This window comes from Sceloporus undulatus, chromosome 6 (assembly GCF_019175285.1).
Source record: "Sceloporus undulatus isolate JIND9_A2432 ecotype Alabama chromosome 6, SceUnd_v1.1, whole genome shotgun sequence".
NCBI classification, from domain to species: Eukaryota; Metazoa; Chordata; class Lepidosauria; order Squamata; family Phrynosomatidae; genus Sceloporus; species Sceloporus undulatus.
The window spans coordinates 101,187,306-101,207,870 of NC_056527.1; the positions used below are offsets into that span (position 1 = coordinate 101,187,306).

General features: G+C 41.0%; 2 protein-coding genes across 8 annotated transcripts in view; one reads left to right on the top strand and one right to left on the bottom strand.

Moving 5' to 3' along the window:
- Positions 1-20,565, top strand: part of LOC121935751 (zinc finger and SCAN domain-containing protein 23-like) — a 482,958-nt gene that overhangs the window by 190,714 nt on the left and 271,679 nt on the right. The gene's annotated exons all lie outside the window — the stretch shown is intronic.
- The window catches only part of LOC121935754 (serine/threonine-protein kinase SBK2-like), a 30,990-nt gene that overhangs the window by 7,348 nt on the left and 3,077 nt on the right, over positions 1-20,565 (bottom strand). The window contains exons 1-2 of one of the 6 annotated variants that reach the window (XM_042477607.1): positions 13,241-13,339; positions 10,111-10,231 (exon numbers count right to left, since the gene is read on the bottom strand). The exons of 1 other annotated variant lie outside the window; for it this stretch is intronic. The gene's annotated coding sequence lies outside the window, so the exon portion shown is untranslated. Of the gene's footprint in view, positions 1-4,279; positions 4,473-10,110; positions 10,246-13,240; positions 13,340-20,565 lie in introns of those variants that run through there. 4 more of the 6 variants (XM_042477610.1, XM_042477611.1, XM_042477608.1 and 1 more) reach the window with 4 other exon arrangements.

Below are 20,565 nucleotides of genomic sequence, written 5' to 3' on the forward strand. Positions count from 1 at the left end.
GATGATGATGATGATGATGATGATGATGATGATGATGATGATGATGATGTTTGAGTCCATGGATAAAAAAAATCCGTGGATACAGAGGGTCAACTGCACTTTTCTTCAGGCAGGAACGCTTGCCTCCTGTAGGATTTACCTCTTGAACTGAACCCTACATGAGATACTTGTAGATACAGAAACAAGAACAGGTGTGCATTATATCTGTATTCACCACCCCAGCCATGCAGTCTGTATCACTCCATCAGGGCCTGGAGAAGCTTGGGAGTGAATCACTCTAAATCAGATAGACACTTTCCACCGAGCTTGGCTCCCATTTGCAGGACAAGGGAGAAAGAGGGTGTGTGTGTTCTGCCACACACACACTCTTTCCTTAACACATGGCAATGAATGACGCATCCTTCTCACTATGTGGTGTCCCTTGGGATGAAGCAATAAATAGAGCTATCCTATAGCTGTTGCAGAGGCCCTCTTGGATGAAACCTTGCCCATGCCCTTCTTTGCCTCCCTTACAGCCAGCTCCCCAGAGTGTCCAGATATCCAGGAAACCAACCAGTGACCTTGAAACAGAGGCCCACATGAACTGTTTTGCACCCTCCTCACATAAGCATAGGCCAAATGGTTGAGTCCAGAGGAGCATGATGTAATCACAAAGCAGAAAACGGACTTCTGTCATGTCTTGTCATCCTTTAAACATTTAAAAGTTTGTATTGTACAGAGACAGATTGATTGTCAGTCCCAACACACTGAACCCACCCAACTATTGTCCTACCCTTAAATCTTAACTACAATTAGTCCAATAACACATCATTCATTTACACATAACATAGGAAAGATATGGATGCCAAAAGCACATACATATAAACTGGGCAATCATAAGGGGGTAGGGAAGGCAATCATAAGGGGGTAGGGCACATGAGAAGCATTTGAAGTATGCAACTTCTTGATGGTTTGCTCATTTGCCAGTTCCAGTTCCTAGCTGTTTTCACAAGCACTTTTCCAATCTCTCCCTACCCCTGTCTGATGAGATTTTAGTTTGAAAGGAAAGAATGCCCAGAAGGAATCTTAGATCTCTTTCATACTACACACTCATAGCTCTTAGATACTACTTTAATAACCAGATGAACCTTGTGAGTTGTACTTTCACGAAGTACAATATATAGAACCTTTTGCCAGAGAGATCCAGCATTTCATCAAATTACAAATTCCAGGATTCTGTACGATGCACTGATGGCTGTTAAAGTGATATAGTGCCATGACTCAGTTGTGTGAATGGTTGTTTACAAGTTATTTCCAGTGGATCCTGTTGCCTGAGTAGAGGAATCTCAGTTCACCACGAGAGTTTTAGTGCTGTATCACAAGAGAAAAGTAATCAGAAAAGGAGCAGGAGAGTAGTGCCTTTCTTCATGCCTTACTATAGCATGATGTCCTAGCACTTCAGTTCTCTTCCCATGAAAGATGGTTTTAAAAACTCATCTTTTGTCTAGCTGGAAAAATCTATTCAACAAAAGACATGCAGCTAAAAAGCCAATGCAATTATAGGATGCATCAATAGAAGTATAGTGTCTAGATTAAGGGAAGTGATAGTGTCACTCTATTCTGCCTTGGTCAGACCTCACCTGGAATCAGTTCTGGGCACCACAATTCAAAAAAGATGTTGAGAAGCTGGACCGTGTCCAGAAAAGGGCAACCAAAATGGTGAAGGGTCTGGAAACCATGCCTTATAAGGAGAGACTTAGGGAACTGGGTATGTTTAGCCTGGAGAAGAGAAGGATAAGAGGTGATATGATAGCCCTGTTTAAATATTTGAAAGGATGTCATATTGAGAATGAAGCAAGCTTGTTTTCTGCTGCTCCAGAGAATAGGACATGGAACAATGGATGCAAGCTACAGGAAAAGAGATTCCACCTAAATATTAGGAGGAACTTCCTGACAGTAAGAGCTGTTTGACAGTGGAACAAACTCCCTCTGAATGCGGTGGGGTCTTCTTCTATGGAAGTCTTTAAACAGAGGCTGAATGGCCATCTGTCAAGGATGCTTTGATTGTGTGTTCCTGCATGTTTGGACTGAATGGCCCTTGTGGTCTCTTCCAACTCTATAATTCTATGATTCTATGCTTTTACAACCTTTCCCTATAAGAAGATATCTGAAGTGCTAAGACATCATGTGGTAAAGCAGGGAGAAATGTGCTCCTCTCTGGTTCTGTTTACACATTCTTTTCTTGTACAGTAAGGCTCTTAGTAGATAAATCCATCTACTCTTTTAGATTGGAGTGGGCAACTTCAGCAGGTTATGAGGAGGTTATGTCCTTAGGACCTTCTGGGATCTGGACCTGCTGTCAAAAAATCTCCCAATTTTTTTAAATGGAGCTAGCCACAAATCCATGTCTGGTTTTGGAAAATGCATACCCTCCAACATTGCACAGATGGAAATGATCACACATATGGCCAAGCAACATCAGAGTGTAGTCAAGATGGCAAACGTTATATATGAGAAAGAACGCATAGTCTAAGGGAGACAGCCCCAGTTTGTTCCTGCCTGAGCCTACTAGAAAGGGCAAGATTCTGCCTCTTTTTGTCCTCTCCCCCCTGCAAATTAACTGAGTGCAAATAAGTTTTGTACTCTGAACACAGTTTGCAGTAACTGAAGGAACCTGAGGACAAAGGGGAAAGTTGAAGAAGGAGAGAGAAACTGGAACATTTTATGAGCTGCTGAAAAAGTGGAATGGCAGAAGATTAGTTGGGACTCTCCCTGCCAAAGTGGGACAGCTGGGTTATATGAAAATGGGAATTTCAGATGCTAAACTCCTTGTGCATGCATGCAGCCTAATAGATGAATTGCTATTCTTGGAAGCTGTCAGGAGAAGAAACTTACTATGTGGTGAGGAAAGAAAATTGACAGTCTAGAGACTCTGACATGGTTGAGAGCCAGCTCATGCAGGACGGAATGGCACATTTAAGATGGTGTTAGACATTTAAATACTATTCTTTTAATTTAAAAACCTGCATCCTAACTTGTCAAGAACAGTCTCATAGTCAATCAAAATGTGTTAATTGGCTAAACTCTGAATAATTGGCTAAACGCTGAAGACTTAATTGCTGATCAGTGTGATCACACAACCAAGCTGATGTAGTAGGCATGCGGACTCAGATGGTCTGATATTGAAATAACCCTGTTATTAATCTTTTGTTAGCAGCACAAAGCACAACCTGTTTGTATCAGCTACTTTCAACATCTTTGCAGTAAAAGCAATTGCAATGAATTAATCTTTTGCAGGAAACTGGAAGGTATTTTTCCTTTTTCAGTATTGTTATTTATCGTGATTATTGGAAGTAACCCTAGGATTTCCAACCAGGCAGACCTATAATGTCCTGGCTGGAATTTCATCTAGTGTACTTGGGCATTTGCCAGAACAAGATGATACAAAGACAGAGAGGTAAATGGGATTGGTAGTTTTGTTCACACACATGCAGTAAATGGAACTGAATGTGATCCATCATATAAGAGATGGCTGCTATTCTTTTTCACTGTGTGGTCTTTGATCTTCATGAATCACCACAGAGATTATCGCTAAACTAGCCAGGCTTCTAAATTCAGGTTATGCATCACATGTGTTAACTGCCTTACTTATTGCTGGGATATTTGTATTATCACAACAGTTTTGATCATGGTTAGTGCTAATAAAATAATTTCTACATCCAGTTTCAATCTGGTCACACACCCCAGTAATGTTCACAGTGTATAAATAAGCAAACCCTGAAGATTCCTGACATGCATACATACTCACATTTCCATTCAACTGACAAAGTGGATTGCAATCCATGAAAATTATGCTAGAAGATATTTGCCTTTCTATTGGCTTATTTACTGCCTGTCTTATTTCGTGAATCAATGTAGCAGCTAGGATAAAAGTCAGCTAAAGACACTCTGCTTATGCTCAGAGGTAACCCTAGCTACCCCAGATTCCCTTTGCTTTATAATGTATGCATGCCAACTAGAGGAAGTCAGGCACACAGATGGTGTAAAGCTGTTCCCATGAGTAGCCTAGATGGGCAGAGGACCAGGCTGAAATCCCTTAAACAGGTGAACCGAGAAGAGTGTGGAATACACAGCATCAGTATTGTCTCTGGTATTCTTTGAGCCACAACTTTCCATGAATAGTCTCTCTCTCCCTCCCTCCTTACCCACTTTACACACATCCATCCCATTCCAAATTTAGCAAGGCAGAACTAACAGTGTTAGTTAAAGTGTATCAATTGGCCCAGCCAATTCCACTTACAAAGTGCTGTCCTGGTTGCAGAATGGAGCAGAACGCTGGGATCCTGGAATGCAGAGTGGAAAATGGCCACTTTTTAGGCACTCTTACATTTGTCCAATTCTAAAGGGTGGGAGCACTGCTGACAGGCTTGATGTCATGTTCTCTATTACACTCCTGTTGCCCCACAGAAGACGGACACAGTCGCCTGCAGCCCCCTCACTTAGCTGCTGCCTCAGTGCCTGCCTTCTGATTCCTTGCCAGACGTCCTCTCTTACACGCTAGGAAAGTTCATGGGGATTTGGGCCTAAATGGGATTGACACGCTCCTAAAGCCACTAGAGATCCATTTCCAAGCTTCTGGAGACAGAGAAAGGGCATGAGCTGGGTCCATCCACCCTCCTCTTTTTTCTTGCATGCCAAGGAGGTTCTAGAAATAGACCCTCACATCAGTACAGGGACAAATGCAAAGGGGTGCAGATACCATTTCATTGTTGTTATTCTTGTTGTTGTTATACGGTCAGAGCTCAGTCCTACTCTGAAATTATTTTAAGCATCCCTTGTCCTTAATCATAGATGTATAGGGCTTTGTTTGTTTATGTTACCTTTGAGAAATCTCTGAACACATATAGAATGCCATTGAATAAACATGGGAACCCTGGAGATTACTTTTATCATTTTAAACAATACTAAACTGAGGGAATCCATCTGTGCAGAAGCTCCCCTATAAAAACAGGAAAGTTAGCCCACAAATGTGGTAACATTTTATGGTTTGTACAGTATGTGTTATCACACCCATGGTAACATACAATTCCCATTTTTGCAGGGGAGCTTCCACACAAATGGATTACCTCGATTTTGTGCTGTTTAATATGATAAAGATCTCCTGGAATCCCTTATGGCCTTTCACATAACTGTATACCTTGATGCATAGCAGATGCACTAAGAAACTGAGTACTGAGTTGCAAAGATGCACAACAGGACCCTGGCGCATTGGTACCTGATACTAATCAGGATTGATATGATGCACATTGGTCCTTTTGTACATAGGTCAAAAATGATCATCAGGCTCTTTGATATTTCTGTTACATAATAACACAACAGCAGAACTCTACTGGATACAGACAGTGTGCAACTGCACAATTCTAACACCCGCAGACCTAAGTCCACTTACAAAAATGCAACACCCCAACAGGATTCTGGCCAACATCTTTAAGTTGTATGAACCTTTCAGGTTTTTATCCTAGGAACAGAAAATGTAATGTTATGGCCATAAAAAAATTAACCTTTTTGTGCTTTCATTGAAAGAGAGCCAGCATGGGGTAGTGGTTTAAACATTGGACTATGACTCTGGAGACCAGGGTTCAATTCCCCACACAAAATCCGTGAATGCTGGGTAACTTCGGGTGAGTCACATACTCTCAATCCCAGAAAATCCTGTGACAGGCTCACCTTAGGGTCACCATAAGTCAGAAACAACTTGAAGGCACATAGCAGCAACAACATCAATGCTTTTATTGCCATTGTTTATCACAGGGGTACTATTGCTTAATGTTCAGTGTTAGGCAAAGGGAAGTGTCCCTTTTCCATTGGTATCATGACTCTTGCAAACAAGTAACCTGGCTTTTTATGAGGTTTTCGGGCTATGGATGCCAGCCATGAAAGCCTTCGACTCCACAAGTATCATGGCTCTTGCAAACAAGTACCAGAGATTCAACTATACAGATTTTCCTGTTACAGGCATGGCCAAAATGCATTCCCGCCTGCTGTAGCATGCCACTTGGCTATGATCGATCATCTGAGTCCAGACACCTGCAAGCAACCCAATCTGCCTCTCAGGACAATCCTTGCACGCAAAGCTGGGCCTAGAGGGAGGGCTGGGAAGCAGAGATGGTTGTCTTGGCAACCAAGCAAAACTCTAAGGCCTATCACACTCTGGTCCTGCTCACTTGCAGCAGGCATTGGGTCAAAAAATAAAACAAAACACAAAACCCTTTGTCACTTGCCAAGCACAAGTTTCTTTTCCCGATTTATAAGTAACCCACCCTCAGCTTTCTTATTACATGGGCATATGGAGTGGCAGGGCCAGACCTACCATTAGGAAGAGCAAATTGGAAACCTCTGGCACCAAATCTGGTGTGTCATGAAAAGAGAAGCAAAGTGCTATTTGCTTTGTTATTACTGTATTCTTCCAGCATAGAGTTGCCAGACTGAAAAGTGGAAATAGCTCCTACACCTTTAATGGTTGTGTAGGAGAGGGGATTTCAGCAAGTATTGCTTGTTGCACAATCAGAAAAGAAGCAACACCTGCTGAAATCTTCTCTTCTACATTTAACCATTAAAGAGATAAGAGCCTTCTACAGTTTTCACTCTAGCAACCCTATGGGCAGCCAAGGATACAGACACGTGTTTTTAGGTGGTGGTGGTTCATGTTGTTCTATATCATGTGCTGAAATAACTTGTCTGGCTTTAAGCATGATGCACTTTGATGTGGGAGAGTGTGCATAAGTGACGTGTTTACCGTTAAGTCTTTTACTCCAAGTCTCAAGTCTCAAGTCTCTACCTTTGAGTCTTAATCTGAGTTTCAAGTCCTTGCAAAATACTTTCAAGTCAAGTCTCAAGTCTGGGAGCCAACTTTTAACAGGTGGGGGAAAGGAGATGAGGCACGTTTCTTGGAGGGGAACAGCAAGTATGTTAAGCAATGGTGTTGAGGTGGAGATTGAGGTTTACTTGGAAGCCTGCCCCCACAACACATCAGAAGAATCTTCTAAAGGTTTTCAAAAGCTTTAGAAGGATCCTTCCTCCTCAAGCCTATTGTCTAACTTCTATGTTCTTCACCTCCAAGAAATGCACCCTGCACTCTGGGGGCAAGTCTTGCCTGCTACTCAAGGTGAATGATGCTAGCAAGTCAGTCTCTAAAAATATGTACAAGTCGCAAGTCGAATCGAGACAGTGAGTCATTTACTACCAAGTCGAAACCAAGTCCAGTGTCTAAGGCAACATGAGTCGGACTTCAATCCACTTGAGTCTATATCACTGGTGTGTCTATGTGCCATGTTTTGTTCAGGTAGCAAAATGGCTTAGATCAGCCCTTCTGACTATTATAACTTTCTGCCATCTGACCAGAGTGAAGGTAGGCCTAATGAACCAGCTATGTACAACTATTTTGCATTTTTATTAGAATTTCTGTTTTCTGGCTTAAACAACTATGAATCCTATAGAAAACCATCTGTTGTGGGGTGTGCAGAGTGCCCACTTAATGCTCCCCTGCCCCGAGAAAATTCATCATCCCAAAAGAGGGGCAGAAGTGGGTGTATATTACCACAAAATTTTGTTTGATTTCAAATATTTTTTTCTCACTTTGCACTGAACACATGAACAAGTTGCCTATATCTTATATACTCAACAACTGCTTTGATTTGGCAGGGACAGTTCGGCAGGGACAAAACAGTCCCAGTAAAACACCTACTCTTCCCACTCTGCCCTTTGCCCTCAGCTTAGTTCCATTGCTGCAAACTGAGTAGGTAGTGCAAAAGTAGTTTGCACTCAGTTCATCATGGGGGAAGAGGAGATGAAAGGTGAAAGCTTGTTCTTCCCAATAGGCACAGGCAGAAGCAAAGTGCTGCAGCCTTTCGTAGCTTATGTGTTCCTCCTCATTAATAACTTTTGCCATCTTGACCACACTCTGCCCTTGCTTGGCCATATATGTCCCAGTTTTCATCTGTGAAATTTTGGAAAACACACACCTGAGTTTAGCTGTTTGGCAGTAACATTCTCCATGTGTTCAGTTCTGAAATGACCATGTGTAACTCTCCAAGGATGACAGAGGTCTTTTTCTCATGGGTAAATCTGAATCCCACCATCTGTCCACATAGAAATGTTCATATGTAGATTTCTATATGTTTGCAGATGTCACAAGTACACATGTACATGCACACATGCTGAGTGCAGGGACTATTACCTCACTTAACTTGTAAGATTTTGTGGAAGCCTTTTTTGCTAAAGAGTGGGATATAAATGCTCTAAGTAAATAAAATAAATAAGTAAGCATTAAGGTGGAAAGAGATATTTCAAAATTATGCTTTTGACCCTATAAAATTAATTAATTTTCTGCTATTCCAGTATTCTGAAAAGATAGATACAGGTTCAGCAGATGAGCCAATTTTTAACAGGAAGAATCAACTAGATTTCAGACTCATCATCGTCTTTCCTCCTGCTTTAAAGCCTGACCTCCTAATTGAACGTCTTCATTCTGATTAGTTCCACTTTCAGTCCAAGGAAATATTATCAGCAAATAAGGAAAAGCTATTTAGGAGCAGAGTCTGCTTAATCAGAGCAAATCACTTAACATCACCTCACAAACATGTTGAAGTAACACCCTGGAAAGCAATCTCTGCATTTTTATTTATTTATTTCAGTGCCAGTGCTCAAAGAAAAAAGAAGTACAGCCAACCTTCCATGTCTATGGATTTTTTATCCATGGATTCAAGCATCCATGGTTTAAAAATAATTCTTAAATATATACATTCCAGAAAACAAACCTTGATTTTGCCATTTTATATAAAGGACAGCAATTTATTATGTATGCCATTGTACTTAACGGGATTTGAGCATGTACAGATTTTGGTATCTACAGGGGGTCCTGGAACCAAACCCCAGCGAATACCATTGTAAAAAAGGTACCCAGTTTGCTTTTATGAATTTGAAAAGCAAAGGTGTTTTTGTAGGCTGAGACCTTGATAACACCGCTGACTAAAGGAGAGGAGGGAAGAAAAGTCAAATGCAAGGCTTTCTCTTTTCCCTTCATCGTATGCCCCTGAAATAAAAATCAAATTCAAATTTTATGTGATTTAGGGGTGGGAAAACTGTGATAAATCATCTGCTGGCTACAGCTGCACAGCTATTAGTCCTGCTAATAGTGATGAGAAGGACCTAATGGTTTAAAGCTAACTTAAGTTTTAATTTAAAAACTGTCAACAGAAAGGGCAAACTTATTTTTTATTTTAATTTAGCTTTATTTTTTAATAAATGTGATTGACTTAACTTGAAATTAATCAAATATTGATTAATGTCAATATTACTCCAGAATTATTACATTATTAATTAATAAAAAGTGACTGTGTTTTTTTAAAAAGCCAATAATTTTAACATTATCCAGTGTACATGATCCATTGCATTTTCCAGTTGGTTCTTTACTCAAAGTCTAGTTCTCTTGATTTTTGCAAAAATGCTTGTGGTTTTTTTTGTTGTAATCTTTGTCTCACAGGGTTTAGGAATGACTAGATTTAGGTCCTAAGTAGTAAAGGCATTTTGGAAAAGGGGTTCCTTCTTGCAATTTATTCTGGACACCACATTGGAATCCATAAAAGGACCAACTCATTTTTTATGTTTTTTAGGAAACTTAAATTTGAAGCTCTTAAACGCTGGGACATTTGCATGGATCCACATGAGAATCAAATGCTAAGGAGTGTGAAAGAGTAAGATACGTTTGTAATAAAAAAGAAAGTGAAGGCAAAAGAAAGAGGTTTGATGGAATGGGTAAGAAATTGTGTTTTCAAATACAATTTTCAAATTCTTCTCTCCAAAGTTGAAAACAGAGATAGGGTTTGGAAAAGAATAACAGGATGAATGAAATTTGCCCCCTTTATTCTGGCAAGGTTTTTAATGTAGTAATGTACTGTAACTTACATTTTAACATGAACTCAACATTAACTTAATTGTTACAAACTTCCCTTTTTAGTGTAAAATCTGTTTAGTTTGATTTTTTTAGCTTATAAATGATTAATTTAGCATGTTAATCCTTTCCATTCATTTTCCCACAATTACTAATAGTTGTAGCTGAAGCTGTAGTATTACCTGTTTTCTTCTTTCTAAAATGCAGCCTCGGGACTTGCAAATTTTATTGGAGCAACAGCGAAGAAGGGGCTGGCCTCTCTCTTGCTCACAGCTTACTGTTCAGACTTCCTTCTCCCTCTTTCTTTTTCTCAGCCATAAAGGAAAACAACATTTATTTATTTATTTATTTATTTATTTGAAATGGCGAAACTGATTGAGGCATGATTTCAACTGGAAAAATGAGCTGCAGCAAAAGGAAATGCCTTGCTGCCTAGGTTTATGCTGAGTGAACTTGGAAACCTTTGCATTTTTATACAAGCTAAAGAACATCTAGAGGCAAAACACACATCTAGGGTTGCCAGACTGAAAAGTAGAGATGCATCCTATAACTTTAATGGTTCTATTCATTCCCGATTTGTACTAGGGTTGCCGCAATGAAAAATGGAGAGGGCCCCTGTCTATTTAATGGTTGTGTCGAAGAGGGAGTTTCTGCAGGTGTTGCTTGTTACCTAGTTGCCTGAGGAACAACACCTACTGAAATTCCCATTTCTGCACAACCATTAAAGTGATAGGAGCCTCTTCTGGTTTTCCCTTTAGCAACCCTACTTACCTTCCACATGACCACAGAACTAATCTTCATTTGAAGTAAGTTAGGGACATTGTGAGGGGGGGGGGTTGTTTATTGCTTTTTGAGGTTTTCAGTTTTGTTTCATTTCATTTTTTGCTTTCCAGTGACTATTCTGTAAGACAAGAATATTCAAGATTGTGTGCAGAGAACTCAAATTATTTCTCTTTTAAACCAAGCAAAGCAATTATCGGAACTTATCAGATTTATCAAATTTTTCCATATAGGCTATGCCTGTCCTGGAGAGAACCAAACTAGTAATGTCATGCCAGAAAGCAGGGACTGGAAAAGGTCACTTTGTTCTTGATACCCGAGGGGTAAAAAGGCAACCAAGACCTCCCAGCAGCTGGAAGTGAAAGGTCAGGAGCGCAAGGAGCTAATGTTAGCTTTGCTAGTGAAAATCAGTGTTGACCCCTTTTAAGCAAGAATACCTATCACCTTCAGGTTACATGGGGCCATGGTTAAAAAGCAGAAGTTCTTCTCTCCATCTCTTTTTCAAATGGTCTACTGAAGAAATCCCCTCCCCAGCACTAAAAGCTAGTTTGTGCTACTACTCTGTGCATAGCTAGCTGCTGTTTGTCAAAATCAAATGTCTTGCAAACATGCCTTTTAAATCCACACACACACACAACCTAGGATGTTTGTCAAATGATGATAATCTACATAGGGAAGAAAATTACATGAATGGGTCACATTGCAAACTAGTTCAGATGCAGTAACTGAACGCAACATGTTTGCACTCAGCCCAGATTATAGGATTTAAGCCCTACTGGAATTGTTAATTGACATTGACTGTAGCTGCCTTCGATCAAATTTTGGGGCAAAAGTGGGATATAAGTGCAATGAATAAAAAAAATTTCTAAGACTAAATGAAGAAAAAATACAAATGTGGGTAAAGCTCTTCCCCATTGAGAGAAGTCATTAACAGATCTAATGTTCAATTTACTTTCACCTGCCTTGATTTCTAATGTCGCACTCCCTTACTGGGTTTCTATATATTGTGATTGCTACTGGCTCTGGCTGTACAATTTACCAGTGCTACTCAAAGTAGTGGTCTGCTGACTGGTACCATGAGCCATTGGCTGCTATTCCTCAGCATGTTTCCAGCAAAGAAAAAAAACCAGTTGTAGCCAATGGGTGGAGATATGATACTAGTCTCTGGCACATTAGGAAAAAAATTGCCTACCCCACACATCATGTAGCTTGAAAATCACTGCTATAGACTATTTCAACTTCTGTGTAGCCCACTGATTGATTTGCCAGAGCCACTAAAAGGGATCCCATTTGTCATGGTCTTGTTTAGACCTCACTTTGCCAAATTTCCAGGGAACTGGAGTTCTTCAAATGGGCCCTAGTGATGCATTTACAGTGGTTAAATGCTTGTACTGCAGCCACTTACTCACAAACTACAAGGTTGTGAGTTCAATATCAGCCAGGGGCTCAGGGCTGACTCAGCCTGGCATCCATTAGAGGTTGCTAAAATGAGTACTCAGCTTGTTGGGGGCAATTAGCTTACACATTGTAAACTGCTTAGGGAGTGCTTAAGTGCACTGACAAGAAATGTATTTGCTATTGCTATTGCAAAAGTGGAGCATCCTATGAGAACTCTCATTGAACATGGTGAATGGGTAGAATAATCAGGAGATCATTTGAGGAATAAAGTTGCAGAGAAGCCGAATTCACCTCCTGCAGAAAAAAAAACCCCATCCACTCTTATTGGTATGAATGCATCTCCAGATGCAAAGCAACATGAATGGGTCATGCTGCAAACTAGTTCAGATGCTCTTTTTGTGAGGGGACTATCTGAGGTTTACCTATTTTGCCCAGACACCCAGAATTTTTCCCCAAAAAACTTAAAACAAAACGGGACAGCCCAAGAAAGAGTGATCTGCACCTCCCATGGATTTATGCCTTCTTCGTCTCAGTGATGTGTACTACAACATAACACATGATGTGATGCTGTTGTACTGTCCCTTTTATTACTCCATTCAAGGCCTGCCAATTGTGTGAGGTGTGAGTGTGAAAATACACAGCTCCGTCACAGAATTTCACACAGTATATTGTGTCACAATAAACAGAGGCACTGAGAAATGGAGGAAAAAGCAGCAAAGCTGCTTCTTGCTGAAACACCATATTACACCATTCCTCCTCACCTGCACATTGTTGCGACTCTGGGACAATTCTTCACATATCAAATGTCCGGACAAAAGCTAGGGAAGGTTTTTAAAATGCCCACAGGGTGCTAAATGCTCTGCATAGATAATAAATGTCATTTCTTGTCAACAGATACACCCTGTGTCCTACTGTGGGCACTTGTGATAGTTTCCATACCTAGACTGCCTTAGCAACCTTCTCTAACATGCTGTTTGCTTGAGGCTGCAATCAAATGTATGGTTGTCTGAGCAAAACCTGCCACTCAGATTGTCATAGAATCCATGCTTTGCTGTTCAAATTATGGAACTGACACTGCTAAGCCCCCAGTTATCACTGTTGCGGCGTGCACCAGCAACCATGCCAGGTACTTACCCACCCCTTGCTGTGCTGACAGACCTCTAAGGTGCCCAGTCGCTCCTTCTTGCTTCTGCTGGCTGTCTGGTGAGACTGTGTGGAGTGCAGCTGGGGTATCTGCCAGACATTACCAGTCAAAGTGTGACGCTCCGCCTCTTCTCCTGTGCCACACACCCTATGGAGTTGGAGTTTGAAAAGGGGGAGCACAAGGGAGAGTGTCATCTATCTCTCCAGGACAGATGAAAGAGTGAGCATACCAGGCAAGCTGCTCCGCCCGACAGCATTCTGTGTCGGATGGTGGCATCTACCAGGATACCTAACCCTCAGCAAGACTTTGGGCACCTGTTTTTGGGCCTTTCGGGGCCTTTCACCTCTCCCCCATGGTTCTCTGCCTTGCCCCATAATCCTTTAGGCTGCAGCTGTGATACAGTGACATCCTGTGTCCATGTCTCATCACTACATAGGGAGGGGGCAGACCAATAGAGTCTCTCTTTCAGCAACCCACATGTCCACCTCTTCTCCATGCTGAAGGACTAGGTAGCCCAGCAAGATCAAGTTGTGATATGAGATTGCTCCCTCTCCTGGGCTTGCCAGAAGCTGGCCAGTTCACAAAGGTGCTCCTCATAGAAACATGAGAACCAGGCTGTGGTGGCTTACATCACATCTGCAGTAAGGGCAGAAAGAAAGTCCAGACACCAAGAAAGTGAACATTTCTCTTAGTGAAGCAGATCTCTTTCCTTTCAGAAGGAGGGAGTTGGGGATTTTGTTTTTTGGTTTTTTTGTATTGAAGGCAACTAAGGTGCAGACACATAGAAAAGATAATAACAAACTATGCAAATAGAATGAACAATGAGAAATGAGCAACTCTCCATCTCTCAGAGCAATAGAATCAGGGTTTATTCTGTAAAGGCAACTAGAAGTAGATTTACATTAGGCCAATGTATCATAACGGTATGAGAACTGGTGGAGAAAATGTGCAGATCAAAAGCAGTCCAATGCATAGGTTTGGTCAATGGAGTCAATGCTCCACATTTATTTTCTAAAATGAGATGTGCTGTGTTCAATCTGATGTCTGCATTAGAGGCCCTGCTTCATATTAGTGCAAGATTTATCACATCAATCCATGAAATATACCCTGCACATATCAAAAGGCTCTCTCTCTTGCGCTTTCTTTACTGTACATATCCCAAAGTCCTGCTATACAAAACTTGTTCTGGAACTGAACAGTCTAGCTTGGATTAAACCCTGCCGCCAAGCGAAATAAGGATTTCAAACGGTGCTCCTGTCTGTCTGACTGTAATAAGATAAGCTTTGAAAACAGCATCTGTTGAATTCCAAAATTTCAGCAAATGTCATATGCATTACTGACCCAGAATTGTATTGATTCTTGCAAATCACAGAAATACAGGATTGATAAATATGATTCATATATTTGTGAAGAGTGTTATATCACACTGTCATAGCCAATAGATTTGCCACATGCAAATCAGCTCAAAACGTTAAAGGCTTCCTGAGTGATTGCTGTGCGTACTTCATTGTAATTCAAGTACTTTCATTTAATGGTCAGAAATTCTAGTCAATTACTGAGGCCACCATATTAGAAGGTCACAGGATAGGTTTCTTAGAGCGATGCTGGCAGCCTTATTGACAAATCACATTTTATCCTTGTGATAATTCTTTATGAGGTAGTGGATAAAGTTTGTCTTAGATATTCGGAAATACAGTTTGGCTGACATTTCTATATTTTATTCTCTCATGAGACCAAACTATGAGTTATCTAGGACACTCACAATAAAAGAAATATGGCTCTACAGATATTGTGGGAGTTCAACTCCCATCAGTTCTAGCTAACATAGCCAATGTGGGCAAATGATGGAAGTTACTCTCCAGTAATATCCAGAGGCCATTATGATTCCCCAACCCCAACTACAGATGAAAGATATATCTTTTCTGAAACCCTATTGGAATAACATGCAATGCTCTTGTAAGTAAAGGATGTTAAGAGTATTTTTAATATGCAAGGTAACTTGTGACTGTTAAATTACTGTAGTATTAGCAACTTATCTATTGTACAAGATTCAGGTTTTGGCCCTGGTTTCCCTGTTTGACGAGAAATAAAAAGAGATCCAGCAAATAAAACAAAACAAAAACAATAAAAAAGATTCTCTGAAATTCAGTTTGACTACTGGATATCTCTGTCTAATTGTTCAATATTTCTAGCTATACTCAGATGTTGTACAGTGTTCCAAAATGGTTCCTGGTTAAGATATCATTAACAACCCACACAAGGATCAATACTAGCATCTACTGATATGCTAGCATCTGAGAGATACGCTCATATTTAAGACAATGCATGATGTAGTCAGATAGGGTATCAGACTTGGTGTGTAACATAGAAGGAAACTGTTAGTTGCCTGGTTTGAGCATTGCAGGTTGGGTTGCCAAGTCTTCATTTATGGACTTTCTAGTGACTCATGCACCTTCAGCAGTGTTACAGGACCTAGGAGGAAAATCCCCATAGGCTGACCATGAGTTTTCTACAAGCCCAAGTAGCAGCACAGGGTCTGGAACAACTCTGGCTGTGCCCTTTGCACTGTAGATAAGGCTGTAGTTAAGCCTGCAAAGAAAACAAGATGGCAGGCATTGTACAATTGCTGGACATGTTTTGCCAGCTTCCAAAAACCATACATAGAGAAAATATGAGAGAGCTGTAAATTGCCACGTCATCTAATTATCTGGCTTTTACCCAATTACAGGCCCATTTACCTGAATGCCTCATGCCCATTTCCAAAATTGGCTGGCCTCAAAAACAATTCAAATACTTCCCATCCCTCACTTGTCCCACTATGGCATCACATGGATCCATCCCTGTGGTGTCACAAAGATCCACCATCTGGTCCCAAATCTTGTCCTTGAAATCTCATGAATAGGTCGCCACTGATCTGGGATCCTAAGTAATGACTCAGATTAGATAATAAAAATCTGGGAAGGATAACAACTAATTTGTCTGCCATTCTCAATCTCTCTCAGCCCTTGACTTGTCTTATTCCAGATATGCATGTACATCCCCATGTCCCGTGTATCTGAGTCAGTGTCCTTAAGGCTTCTATATCCCATCCTCCCCAACCAGCATCAGCTCAAGACGTTTTACCACCTGAGACGCAGTAGCAAATGATGCCTCCCACCATGACCTATGTGAAAACCAGTCAAGTTATTTTGTCAAATAAGACTGAATATCCCACAAGTACCTCTCTCCACCACAGCAGTACAGATACAAGAACACATTAAATAATTAACAACGTGATGCCTTTTCATGAGACTTCAGATCTGATGTCTTTGATGACTGATTCAGCTTTCCTAATGGTAGGGCTAGCACTTTCCCCACTCAGTTTTCACTCCCAGTTGTCCACCTGCTATTTTCCTTGTAGGCCTGGTACAGTATTGGCTCAAAGCGAGAGGCACTTGGAAAAACAACATTCTGAAATCATACATAATGTCCTGCCAGCCCTCTTTGTATCTGAACTGGATGGAATGTGGAGATGAAAGTTCACCATTATGGACAGACAGAGAGCAGATGGCACAAGATCCCCTTTCTATATATTGTCAGTTTATATATCTAGAGCCACCTGGAAGTGTCCAAAGATAAGAAGTGACTCTTCTGAGAATTCCTTTGGAGTTGGGTGATACTAAGAAGGCATTAGCATTTCACAGACAGATGGTTTCCTCATTAATTGGAACCATCTGTGTATCAGTTTTAATCCAGGCTTTAAGAGGAGCAACCTTTTCTATCATCCAGTTCTGAGAGTCCAGGTTTCTGGCAGTCTTGTTGGTCATCTTGGCTTCCATCGTTCGCATTAGATCTCTTTCTGCCTGGCTATAAGGGAGCTCGAACTCTTTCCCAGCAAGTGCTAATCTCATCATTCATCTGGTTAGCACAACAGCAGGTGGATGGAAATGTTCCCAAGGTGCAGAGTGCGAAGAGTCTCTTCCATCAAGGCTGTGGCACAAGACCTCAAAGAGCTAGTATTTGCCTTTAAGGAATACGTGATCTGGCAAAAAAAAAGATAGAAATAAAAATCCTGGGCTGAAATTTCATTGAGTTAGCACAGCCTATAGTTATTGCTTTAAGTATGGCTATATGTTTAGCAGTGCATCCAATTTTTCATCCATATATGTTAATACTGGGAGAGATTACCTCCACCAGAGTACAGTACTTATGCTCAGGGCTTGACAACAGCATGCTTATGCTGAGGGAGGAAACAGTAGCCAGATGAATGACAGTACCAGGAAAGTCCATTTGGGCCAGGGTTTTTTGCAGTGCCCAGAAACCATTGCACAGGTAGGGAGAAAGCACTGCACCAGAAGGCACTGGATAATTCCTTGTACAACATTTGGAAAAGGATGTTGTGCCATATGTATCTGGAAAAGGGTGCTGTATTAAAGGTATTACAACTATATATCTTCAAAAATATAGCAGAGGCTGAGAACTACATGAGTAAGGCATTAAAAAGTTTTTTTTTAAAACCCACCATAGTCAGTCTCACATTGAAACAGCAGCTCTTTTCTTGATGTCTCTTCTCACCTGAAGATATCCAAAATCTGCAAAATACTGTTACGAACTCTTGTTCCCAGGTTCTGCCTTGTGCTTCTTTTCAGGTTGTTGAACAGATATGAGCAGATGATAAACAGTTCGGCTGAGTTTTAATGCTGCCTGAGACATTTTGCAATCTGAGTCACATCCAAATTTAGGTGCGTATTAGTTGTATAATTATGCAATAATAACAAAGTGCACAACTAACCATTTTCTGCCCTTTCATGACACCCCAAATCATTGTTGCCTTTTGCAACCAGTTCACTTTGCCTTCTGGTATAATGCAGTTATTCAAAATCAGGAGAAAAGTGGGACTGAAGACAGAACCTTGCTGACTTGGTGCTGAAATGATTCCAGCATTTGCACCAATTGGGCCTCCAAGGAAAAGCTATTCCACGACTAGGGCACTACTACATAGATTGCTCTCTCTCATGTCCTCCCACAATAAGTTTCCCCTGCCAGTGCGACACAGATAGAAGGATCACTTATAGGAGCTTATTGCACATGCACTTTCAGCCCAATCCAGGCACGGATGGGACTGGGCCGGAATGGGGTAGAAACAGGCTTTATTCCATATGCGTTGCCTCCCGACCATCACTCATCCCCTAGCTGTACTTCTCTGGGCAATTTTGGTAGTACAGAAGCTTTCCATATTTCCAAAATTGGCCGGCAGAATGCAGCTCTGGATGGGTGATGGTTGGGAGGCAGCGCAGCAGCGATTGCGTGTACAATAAAACCTGTTTCCCCCCATTCCAGCCCAATCCCATAGAATCATAGAATAATAGTTGGAAGAGACCACAAGGGCCATCCAGTCCAACCCCCTGCCATGCAGGAAATCCAAATCAAAGCATCCCCAACAGATGGCCATCCAGCCTCTGTTTAAAGACCTCCAAGGAAGGAGACTTCACTACACTCCCAGGGAGTTTGTTCCACTGTCAAACAGCCCTTACTGTCAGGAAGTTCCTCCTAATGTTGAGGTGAAATCTCTTTTGCTGTAGCTTGCATCCACTGTTCCAGGTCCTAGTCTCTGGAGCAGCAGAAAACAAGCTTGCTCCCTTCTCAATATGACATCCCTTCAAATATTTAAACAGGGCTATCATATCACCTCTTAACCTTCTCTTCTCCAGGCTAAACATCCCCAGCTCCCTAAGTCGTTCCTCATATGGCATGGCTTCCAGACCCTTCACCATTTTAGTCGCTTTCCTTTGGACACACTCCAGTTTCTCAATGCCCTTTTTAAATTGTGGTGCCCAGACACGGTATTCCAGGTGGGGCCTGACCAGAGCAGAATATAATGGCACTATTACTTCCCTTGATCTAGACACTATCCTGTGCCTGAATTAGACCGAAAAGTGAATGTGATAAACTCCCTAGTCTTCTGATTAACTACTAATAGCATAGCATTTAATACAAATTTCTAATGTATAGATTTCTCACACACTTATATTTGTGCTCCCCAAAGTTCATCCATGAAAGTCTAGACAACTTTTTAGAACAATTTTATAGGACAACTTAAAAATATCCCCCCCCCCCCCGGACAGGCATTTAGTAACTGGCATTAAATTGAGATGCAGTAATTATATGGCAGATAGGTTTATGAGGTCTCTGGGCCTGCCCCTCTTTTCTGGTCCTCAGAAGAAGGGGAAGGAATCTCAGTGCAAGGGCACTGCACTGAATACACACACACACACACTGGCATGAATCCTATTGGTAGTATCAATAGTACTTACCATTGTGTTGACTTACCATTCAACAGTTGGTTCAGTAGATCTATGCTAGCTGGAACTAATCAAGAGGATTCAAGCCCTTATATATATTCTTTGCCCTACTTTGCTACTGTTATTGTTTTCTGTTCAAAGCAGTTCATGAAACTTTATTGGGTTGAGCTACAAGTCCTGTGTATTCTTAAAAGCAGTTCTTGCAAAAGTGTTTTAAAAAGAGCTAGGAAAAATATGGAAAGTTTTTGTTGTTGTTGTTGAATTCAGAGCTTGGAAAACTGAGTTTTCATCCAAAGAACCCTTTTCTCATTTGTGTTTATTTATTTATTTAATTTATATTCCACTCTTCTCTCAAAATGGGGCCCAAAGCAGTTTACAATAACAGTTGAAACAAAAGAGCTAAAATAATATGTGTCGTTAAGCACTCAATCCAATTAAAACATTATTTCTAAAACATTAATTTAATACACAGAACACATCTTACATATTTTAAAAACATCAGTCCAATTGTACATCTTTCTCCCCCCAACCGGTCTGTTTAAGTAAGAAGGTGTTGTCTGGTGGTGACTAGAGCAGAGAAAGACCAACCAAGGTTCCCTCAGGAGATATTTCTGTATCCTGGGAATAACCATCAAAAAGTCTCTCTTCTTTGTCCTCACCTGATGAACCTGGATGGGTGGTGTGATGGAAAGAATGCCTTCCTCTAAAGATCATAAGACTTGAAGCAGGATCATGTGGGAATATATAGGTTTGCAGAATATGAATCTAACATATAGGGCTTTAAACGTCATAAACTCCATTTTGAATTGTGCCTAGAAATGGAGTAGTAGCCAGGGATCTTGTTTCAGCAAGAGAGTTATATGCTTCCTATAAGTGTTATTTGATTGAGATGCTCTGGTTAACTATGGCTGATTATTAAGGGATCACACTTAATGATATCAGCAGGGGCTGCCTCTTATGGCATCCCCAAGGAACGACCCTAAGTCTCAGGTTTTAGCCTAAAATCTCAGGGCTTGGGATGCTACAAACGCCTT